Genomic DNA, 10,620 nt, shown 5'->3' with positions numbered 1-10,620 from the left:
GTCGATTTTTGTATGTGACGTATTTTTATTAATACGTTGAATTTTTAATGTGTTAAAAATTACATAACAAATATATGTGACATGTAACATGTTACATGTGACAAATTTGACAAATGACAAAATAAAATGGATTCTCCATTTTATGCCAAAACCGAAAATGTGGGTGTGTGTACATGGTTTATATTGTGTTGTTTATTTTTAAATAGAAACACAATCATAACACTTGTGAGTAGGCTTGCATGCCTAGTCTCTTGTGAAGAGCACAAACAAGAGGCATTGGGCATACTACCCAATGCTCTCTTTTTCGGCCACCAACAACAATAGAGAAGAGAGCTCTTCACTTTACTCATTCATTCATGCTTCTTATTTTTCTAGTGTAAGAAAATGAAAAATACTCTCTACAATTTATGAGAATTCTAGAGAAATAAACTCCAAAATCCCCTTACTCTTGACCGAATATTCAAGAGCACAAACAATATTTTTGGGTCATTTTTCTACAAGAATTAATATTATCTAGTACTCATAATATTAATTCTAATTAAGAGAAAGCCTTGGGTATAAAGCTTAGGGAGAGATCTTACCCTTAGATCTTTGTTCTTCCATTGGAAAAGCTCAAGAACAAGAAGAGAAAGGAGATCTCTCTTGTGCCCTATTAGAACCGAAATCACAATGTAAGGATGATTTCTCCTCTATTTTATATTATTGTTTGCATGCATAAAATCCGTTTTAATTTTATGACAAATTAATTAGACATATATGAGTATGTTAAATATGTATATGAATCTACATTTCCTTCAAAACCACCATTCGTCGAACCTTGGATAATCGTGAAAAATGGATTAATGCTCGTTTAATGATCGTTATTTGAGGCTGAATCGAATAGGTTAACTCCTGAAATGACCTCGGACGCGTGATTGAAAAACCGGGAGAAATAGAAACAGGGTCCGGTACGACCTCCCGAACGGCTCAAATTGAAGTGATACACGGTTTTTCGGGATTACAGGGTCCCGGAAAAAATTCTATGGAAATCACATAGAAAGTTCCTCGGGTCAGATAAAGCGGCCACGCAAAATTTGAGCAGCAATGGAAGATATTTGGGGGTGCCGGTATGCCATAAACAAGCATTCGTCGAACCTCAGATAATCGTGAAAAATAGATTAATGCTCGTTATTTGAGGCTGAATCGAATAGGTTAACTCCTGAAATGACCTCGGACGCGTGATTGAAAAACCGGGAGAAAAAGAACAGGGTCCGGTAAGACCTCCCGAACGGCTCAAATTGAAGTGTATAATACACGATTTTTTGGGATTCCAGGGTCCCAAAAAAAATTCTCCGGAAATTACATAGAAAGTTCCTCGGGTCAGATAAAGCGTCCACGCAAAATTTGAGTAGCAACGGAAGACATTTGGGGGTGCCGGTATGCCATAAATCAGCATTCGTTAAACCTCCGATAATCTTGAAAAATGGATTAATGCATGTTATTTGAGGCTGAATCGAATAGGTTAACTCCTGAAATGACCTCGAACGCGTGAATGAAAAACCGGGAGAAAAAGAAACTGGGTCCGGTACGACCTCTCAAACGGCTCAAGTTGAAGTGTATATAATGCAACGGGTTTTCGGGATTCCAAGGTCCCGGAAAAAAGTTCTCCGGAAATCACACAGAAAGTTCGTCGGGTCAGATAAAGTGGCCACGCAAAATTTGAGTAGCCACAGAAGACATTTGGGGGTGCCGGTATGTCATAAACCAGCATTTGTCGAACCTCGAATAATCGTGAAAAATGGATTGGTGCTCGTTTAATACTCCTTATTTGAGGCTGAATCGAATAGGTAACTCCTGAAATGACGTCGGACGCGTGATTGAAAAACCGGGAGAAATAGAAACTGGGTCCGGTACGACCTCCCAAACGGCTCAAATTGAAGTGTATAATACACAGTTTTTCGGAATTCCAGGGTCCCGGAAAAAAATTATCCGGAAATCACATTAAAGTTTGTCGGGTCAGATAAAGCGGCCACGCAAAATTTGAGTAGCAACAAAAGACATTTCGGGGTGTCGGTATGCCATAAACCGCCATTCGTCGAACCTCGGATAATCGTGAAAAATGGATTAATGCTCGTTTAATGATTGTTATTTGAGGCTGAATCGAATAGGTTAACTCCTGAAATAACCTCGGACGCGTGATTGAAAAACTGGGAGAAATAGCAACAGGGTCCGGTACGACCTCCCGAACGGCTCAAATTGAAGTGACACACAGTTTTTCGGGATTCCAGGGTCCCGGAAAAAAATTCTCCGGAAATCACATAGAAAGTTCCTCGGGTCAGATAAAGCGGCCACGCAAAATTTGAGCAACAATGGAAGATATTTGGGGGTGCCGGTATGCCATAAACAAGCATTCGTCGAACCTCGGATAATCGTGAAAAATAGATTAATGCTCGTTATTTGAGGCTGAATCGAATAGGTTAACTCCTGAAATAACCTCGGACGCGTGATTGAAAAACCTGGAGAAAAAGAACAGGGTCCGGCAAGACCTCCCGAACGGCTCAAATTGAAGTGTATATGTGACACCCCTCGTTGAGGCAACTAAATATAACTAGTAAATCGTGGCGGAAACACGAGATTTTTAAAACTTTTAAGACTTCTAATGAAGTCCAACGCGAGGTATCACCAACACGATAAATAAGTTTAGATAGTTAGCCTTAAGTTTACAATACAAGTCTATTTATTGGGGAAAATATATCCCACGAATTAACATAGATTCGAAAAGTAGGTGAGTCTATTATGTGATAACTAAATAAGGTCCAAGGTAAGAACTCGCTAGCTCACACGGTCTTGCCCACTTAAGCTTCATCACCAACCTGTCATTCATAATAAATATGAAAGCCACAGTCAGTGGGGAGTAACTCAGGGTTCTCCCAGCCACAATATGTCAAAATACAAGTAATTAGGAATGTAATTAAACAAACAAGCATGAGGATAAATACTTACGGTGACGAGAGGATCATGATTAGTATACAAAATGTAATAAGAGTAGTTACGCATAAATGAGAGAAGAATAATTAGGTCAAACGGTAAAATATTGACTCAACTCAAATGTAAGACAAATTACAAAGTATAGACTCAAACAAGACAACCCTCTAGACTCCAACCTCTTGGTAGGACGACGATCATAATACGGTCCTAGTCTAAACCTGGCCAGATTCTCGGGATGGACGACACCCGATTCGACAAACGATACCAAATCGTATCCAAGACTCGAAATATGGTACACCTAACCGTGCCCGAAAGTCGAGTAACCTCAAATCGGAACCTTGTCACCTAACCGTGACCCCCGGTCCGAAGAGGCGGAAGGAAAAATAGCCCAACTCGGAAACAATGGCACCTAACCGTGACCCAATGTCCGAGGGCAATGAAATAAGGTATGTCGAGTAGTCTCACAATGTAAAAAGTCACACTCGGTTCACAAATACGAGCAACAAAGGTTGCACAAACATAACGTAAACAATTCATGTGAAGCATGCATAAAGTATAGGAGTAAAACAATATCAGGTGCACTCTGCCGGTGTGGGGGCACGGCTGCCGCTGCCCACCGGCAGAGGATAATTATTTGAAGGTGAAACAAGGTAAAAATGCTGATGTGTGTGTTTTGCCGGTAGACCGGCTGCTTGCCCACCGGCAGGGAACACCGCTATAGATGAAACAAGGTAAAAATACCGATACGTGTGTTCTGTAGCCAGATCTCGGCCACCGGCAGGGAACACACCCAGATATAAGAAGCACCAAAATTACATTGTCCTCGCTGCCGGTTGGTAGACCGGCTGCCGGCCCACCGGCGGGGACACACATTGAACTTGACAAAACACAAGAGGCGCTTTGCCGGTTGGTAGGACTGCTGTCAGGTCCACCAAGCAAAGACATGCAAATACTAAATTCTTCTTATTTTTCAACTCAGGAAGGCAAGGTCTCGCTGCCGGTTGGTAGGCCGGCTGCCGGCCCACCTGCAGAGACACACAGAGCACGAAATCACCATCATACGACATCCAAAGTCCTCCAAATTCAACTATCTTTCATTTAATCATTTCATGCTCCTCTAATATGATGAATACTCAGAAAATTACCACTTTCAAGATGTAATTAGCATATGGGGTTGTTTATCAATCATTAAAATGAGGTTTAATCATGTAATTATGAGAGAATTCCTTTAAGACAAGTCTCATATTTCAACAAGGCACAAAACTACTCCTTAAACATGTGAGGATTACCATACAAGCATTCTACTCAACATCAAATCACCAAAGGGCATGAAAGACATCAAATTTGACATTCATGTGAGTCTAATACTACACAATTCACACAAATTTAACATAAAAGTCGAGTAACCCTTCACCGTTACCTTTTTGCACTTCAATCTTCTAAAGACTCGTCAATGATGTAGCTATCCTCCTCCGGGTTGTCCAAGTTCTCCCCTAAACACAAAAATAAAGGTATTAAGTCAAGAATCCACATCCTTGTAAGATGAGAATTTCGAAAAAGAGGAAAAGATGACAACTTTCTTACTTAGAAAGAAGGGAAATGAGAAAAGGAAGAGAATGGCGCGAAAAGGAACGAGATTGGTGAAGAATTGAGTGAGATATGGTGATTCTAGGGTTAGTAAGGGAAGGTTCAACAATGGTGGGGTGGTTGTTGGAAAATTTCAGAAATTACAAGTGAGGGAGATGAAGTTGTGAGGGTTTAGTTGAGGTTTTGTGTAGAGAAAAGAGGGGAAAAAGGCCCATGAGTCAAGTTAAGCCCAATAACTCAAAATGAGTCGGTATCCACTAGAATTTTCGTCCCAAGTCTACTATAACTCGAGTCGGAGAATAATATTATTAAAATCTACACTATTATTACCGTTACACGGCTACGGCTATATTTTATGAAAATAAGCTTTAAATAATAATTATTTAATAAAAATCGCTTAAAAGTTTATTTAAAAATATAAGGAAAGCGCGGGGTGTTACAATCATCCCACCTTTTAAAAATTTTCGCCCTCGAAACTTGAAGTGAAAGGCATTACCTTAAGAAAACAAACTAGGGTACTTGACACGCATGGAAGCCTCCGGCTCCCAAGTCTCTTCTTCTACATCACCACACTTCCACAAAACCTTCACCAAGGGCACCACTTTACTCCTTAGCTTCTTCTCCTTCTTATCCAAGATACGAATCGGTCTCTCCTCGAAAGAAAGACTAGGCTCAAGCTCGGGAATTTCATTTTGCAACACATGACTAGGGTCGCTAATGTATTTCCTAAGTTGAGACACGTGGAAAACGTCATGAACTTTACCCAAACTCGGGGGCAAATCCAATCTATAAGCCACGACACCAATCCTCTTGATCACTTCATAAGGTCCAATGTACTTCGGACTCAACTTCCCTTTAACTCCGAATCTCTTTACTCCTTTCATCGGGGACACTTTCAAGAACACTTTATCTCCAACTTCAAACTCCAAGGGTCGACGGCGAACATCGGCGTAAGATTTCTGTCGATCTTGGGCGGCTTTCATTCTTTCACGGATGAGCTTCACTTGATCAATCGTCTCGGCTAACTTGTCGGGTCCTAGATCACGAACATCACTTGCTTGGTCCCAACAAATCGGACTACGGCATTTCCTTCCATAAAGGGCTTCATAAGGGGCCATCTTGATAGAAGCATGATAACTATTGTTGTAAGAAAATTCCACCAAAGGTAAGCTCTTCTCCCAACTAGAATGAAAATCAAGGACACAAGCACGCAACAAGTCTCCTAGAGTTTGTATCGTCCTCTCGGATTGTCCATCGGTAGCGGCATGAAAAGCGGTACTCATCAACAACTTACTACCCAAAGCATCTTGCAAGGCTTTCCAAAATCTTGAACAAAAACGCGGGTCACGATCCGACACGATCTCCTTAGGAACGCCATGGTAACGAACGATCTCTTCAACATAAGCACTAGCAAGACGGTCTAAACTCCAAGTCTCTTTGATAGGAATGAACCTAGCACACTTGGTCAACCTATCCACAACAACCCATACGGCATCCTTTCCACCAACGGTCTTAGGCAAAGCCATCACAAAATCCATGGAAATGGACTCCCACTTCCATAAAGGAACATCCAACGGTTGTAGCAAACCACCGGGTCTCTTATGCTCAATCTTCACTTGTTGACAAGTAAGACATCTTCCAACATATGACACAATGTCATTCTTCATGTTAGGCCACCAAAACTGAAGCTTCAAATCTTTATACATCTTGTCTCCTCCGGGGTGAATCGAATAAGGGGAAAGATGAGCTTCATCAAGAACTCTCTTCCTCAAATCAACGGCATCGGGTACGTACATGCGTCCTCGGTAACGAAGGTAACCTCTAGCATCAATCTCACAATCCTTTGCTTTCCCTTCAAGAAGCTTGGCTTGAAAACTTTTAAAGGTAGCATCGTCCACAAGGCTATCAAGGATCTCTCGGTGAAGAACGGGCTCGGCAACCATAGCACCAAGATAATCAAAACCACTCTCCACAAGTTGCAAACTTAGCTTACGAAACTCGGCACAAAGGTCGTCGGGGAGCACACGAATGACACTCAAGGAATGAGTAGACTTCCTACTAAGGGCATCGGCAACCACATTTGCCTTTCCTTCATGATACAACAACTCTACGTCGTAATCATTCACCAATTCTAACCATCTTCGTTGTCTCATATTCAAATCCTTTTGGGTGAAGATATACTTCAAACTCTTATGATCGGTGTAGATACGGCAATGAACTCCGATGAGGTAGTGTCTCCACATCTTCAAGGCATGAACAATGGCGGCTAACTCCAAATCATGGGTGGGATAGTTCACCTCATGAACTCTCAATTGTCGCGAAGCATAGGCAACAACTCTTCTATTTTGCATAAGAACACAACCTAAACCCATCTTAGAGGCGTCACAAAACACATCAAAATCAATTCCATCCTCGGGCAAGGTCAACACGGGAGCGGTAGTCAACCTCTTCTTCAACTCTTGGAATGCACCTTCACAAGCTTCGATCCACACAAACTTGGTCTCGTTCTTCAAAAGTTGAGTCATCGGTCTAGCAAGCTTGGAGAAATATTTCACAAAGCGACGATAGTAACCCGCCAAACCCAAGAAACTACGGATCTCACCGACATCGATTGGACTCTTCCACTCAATCACGGCTTCAATCTTCGAAGGATCCACCATGACACCATACTTAGATATAACATGGCCTAGAAAGGACACCTTAGACAACCAAAATTCACACTTGGAGAATTTGGCAAACCACTTTTGACGACGGAGGATCTCCAAAATAATACGGAGGTGATTGGCATGCTCTTCTTCGGACTTGGAATAGATGAGGATATCGTCGATGAAGACCACAACACACTTGTCTAAGAACTCACTGAAGGTCCGGTTCATTTGGTCCATGAAGATAGAAGGGGCATTGGTTAAACCAAAGGGCATCACCTTAAACTCGAAATGTCCATATCTTGTGCTAAAGGCGGTCTTAGGGATGTCGGACTCACGAACGGGAATTTGATGATAACCGGATCTCAAATCAATCTTGGAAAAAGTAGAAGCACCTTTGAGTTGATCGAACAAATCTTCAATTCTTTGTAGAGGATACTTGTTCTTGATGGTAACACGGTTAAGCTCACGGTAGTCAATGCAAAGTCTCATGGATCCATCTTTCTTCTTCACAAAGAGAACGGGAACACCCCAAGGCGAGGCACTAGGTCTAATGAATCCTTTCTCAATCATCTCATCAAGTTTCTTTCTCAACTCCTTCAACTCGGTTGGCGCCATACGGTTCGGGGCTTTAGCAATCGGTCCGGTTCCGGGTACAAGGTCGATAGAAAATTCTACATCACGCTCGGGAGGGATTCCGGGCAATTCTTCGGGAAAGACGTCGGCAAACTCACAAACCACGGGCACTTCTTCGATCTTTGGTAAGGAAGGGGAGGTAGAAGTCACCACGCATAGAAAGATTTGGTAACCTTTCCTCTTCATGCTCATCAACTTCAAAGCGGAAATCAATTTCACATCTTCTTGGGAACGAACTCCTTTATAGGATACGCGAGTGCCTAGCAGACTCTTGAGGCGGATCTTTTGGTCTCTACACTCGAATATTGCATCATACTTTGACAACCAATCCATACCCAAAATTACATCGAATTCCTCAAGGGGAAAACGAAGTAGGTTAGCGGGAAACACGGTTTCCGAAATAGAAATAGGAATGTCGGAGAAAGTGAGGGAGCAAGAGAATATTTCTCCGGAAGGTAAGGATATAGAAGTTTCCTCACTAGGAATAGGCTCAATGGCTAGTTTTTCCGAGAACTTGGAAGATATAAAAGATAAAGATGCGCCGGTATCAAATAAAATGAGGCAAGGTTGATCAAAAATTGAGAACATACCCGTAATGATATCGGGATGAGCGGCGGCTTCGGCTCGACTCATGACAAAGATAGTTCCTCTTGGCCTAGCCTTTGGAGTAGGAGTATTCTTCTTCTCGGGGCAATCGGCAACACGATGTCCGGGCTTCTTACAATGGAAACAAGTCAAGGGCTTGCCATAGCATCCAATTCCGGGGTGTGCAGCTTGCCTACAATGGTAGCACTTACGGTCCTTCTCAAGTTCATTAGTTGGTGTGGGAACTTGTCCTCTAGGTTCTTGAACTCTTGGTCCTTGTCCTCCATGGTCTTGTATCCTTGGTACAAACCTCCTCTTGTTGGCATAGTTGGAAGTAGAAGGTACAAATGGTCTCTTGCCATGAAAGTTAGAACGATAAGAATGAGAAGAGGAGTGGGTTTTGGAATCTTCTTCAATGGCCTTCAAAGAGCTTTCGGCCCAAATGGCATCATCATAAACTTCCACAAAGGTAGTTGAGCTTCTTCTCACCATGCTTTCCACCTTAGGATTCAACTTGTTCTTGTAGAAGTAGACACGATCCTCTTCATCTTTCACGAACTTGGAGGCATAATGAGCAAGTTCATTAAACTTGTCGGTGTAAGCTTGAATTGATAGCTTCCCTTGCTTGAAGTCCATGAACTCCTTCAATCTTTGTTGTTTGAGCTCCTTAGGGTAGAAGCGAGTCTCCACAAGTGACTTGAAGCGGCTCCAATCAAAGTTGGGGTCTTGAGTAGCGGTAGGACCGGTCAAAGTTGTGACACCCCTCGTTGAGGCAACTAAATATAACTAGTAAATCGTGGCGGAAACACGAGATTTTTAAAACTTTTAAGACTTCTAATGAAGTCCAACGCGAGGTATCACCCACACGATAAATAAGTTTAGATAGTTAGCTTTAAGTTTACAATACAAGTCTGATTATTGGGGGAAAGATATCCCACGAATTAACATAGATTCGAAAAGTAGGTGAGTCTATTATGTGATAACTAAATAAGGTCCAAGGTAAGAACTCGCTAGCTCACACGGTCTTGCCCACTTAAGCTTCATCACCAACCTGTCATTCATAATAAATATGAAAGCCACAGTCAGTGGGGAGTAACTCAGGGTTCTCCCAGCCACAATATGTCAAAATACAAGTAATTAGGAATGTAATTAAATAAACAAGTATAAGAATAAACACTTACGGTGACAAGGGAATCACGATTAATATACAAAATGCAATAAGAGTAGTTATGCATAAATGTGAGAAGAATAATTAGGTCCAACGGTCAAATATTGACTCAACTCAAATGTAAGACAAATTACAAAGTATAGACTCAAACAAGACAACCCTCTAGACTCCAACCTCTTGGTAGGACGACGATCATAATACGGTCCTAGTCTAAACCTGGCCAGACTCTCGGGATGGACGACACCCGATTCGACAAACGATACCAAATCGTATCCAAGACTCGAAATATGGTACACCTAACCGTGCCCGAAAGTCGAGTAACCTCAAGCGGAACCTTGTCACCTAACCGTGACCCCCGGTCCGAAAAAGGCGGAAGGAAAAATAGCCCAACTCGGAAACAATGGCACCTAACCGTGACCCAATGTCCGAGGGCAAATAAATAAGGTATGTCGAGTAGTCTCACAATGTAAAAGTCACACTTGGTTCACAATTACGAGCAACAAAGGTTACCCAAACATAACGTAAACAATTCATGTGAGGCATGCATAAAGTATAGGAGTAAAACAATATTAGGTGTACTCTGCCGGTGTGGGCACCGGCTGCCGGCCCACCGGCAAAGGATACCTGCTGCAAGGTGAAACAAGATAAAAATGCTGATATGTGTGTTTTGCCGGTAGACCGGCTGCCGGCCCACCGGCAGGGAACACCTGCTATGGATGAAACAAGGTAAAAATACCAAAGACGTGTGTTCGCCAGTAGGAGACTCTTGCCGCCCACCGCAGGGAACACCGACTATAGTCCCTTTTAGTTCAAAATGGCACATTGTGTGTTCTCTGCCGGTTGACCGGCTGCCGCCCACCGGCAGGAACACACCAGCTATAAAAGACGCCAAATTGCATTTGTCCTCTTAGGTTGGTAGGACTGTGCTTTGCGATCCACCGAGGACACACATTGAACTTAATAAAACACTGAGGGTGCTTTGCCGGTTGGTAGACCGGCTGCCGGTCCACCGGCAAAGTCATGCAATACTAA

At 42.5% G+C, this 10,620-nt stretch overlaps 1 long non-coding RNA gene across 1 annotated transcript; it reads right to left on the bottom strand.

The window, feature by feature from the left end:
• Positions 1 to 2,769: 2,769 nt before the first annotated feature.
• On the bottom strand, positions 2,770 to 4,668 carry LOC141591355 (uncharacterized). Its single transcript, XR_012520821.1, has 3 exons — positions 4,552 to 4,668; positions 4,388 to 4,460; positions 2,770 to 2,852 (listed from the first exon to the last, which is right to left on the bottom strand). It is a non-coding gene; the product is annotated as an uncharacterized LOC141591355 (long non-coding RNA).
• Between the last annotated feature and the right edge of the window lie 5,952 nt (positions 4,669 to 10,620).

The sequence above is a fragment of the Silene latifolia genome, chromosome 7, assembly GCF_048544455.1.
Source record: "Silene latifolia isolate original U9 population chromosome 7, ASM4854445v1, whole genome shotgun sequence".
In the NCBI taxonomy this organism is placed as follows: Eukaryota; Viridiplantae; Streptophyta; class Magnoliopsida; order Caryophyllales; family Caryophyllaceae; genus Silene; species Silene latifolia.
Note: the sequence above shows the minus strand (reverse complement) of the source record. Positions and strands in the feature narration are given on the sequence as shown.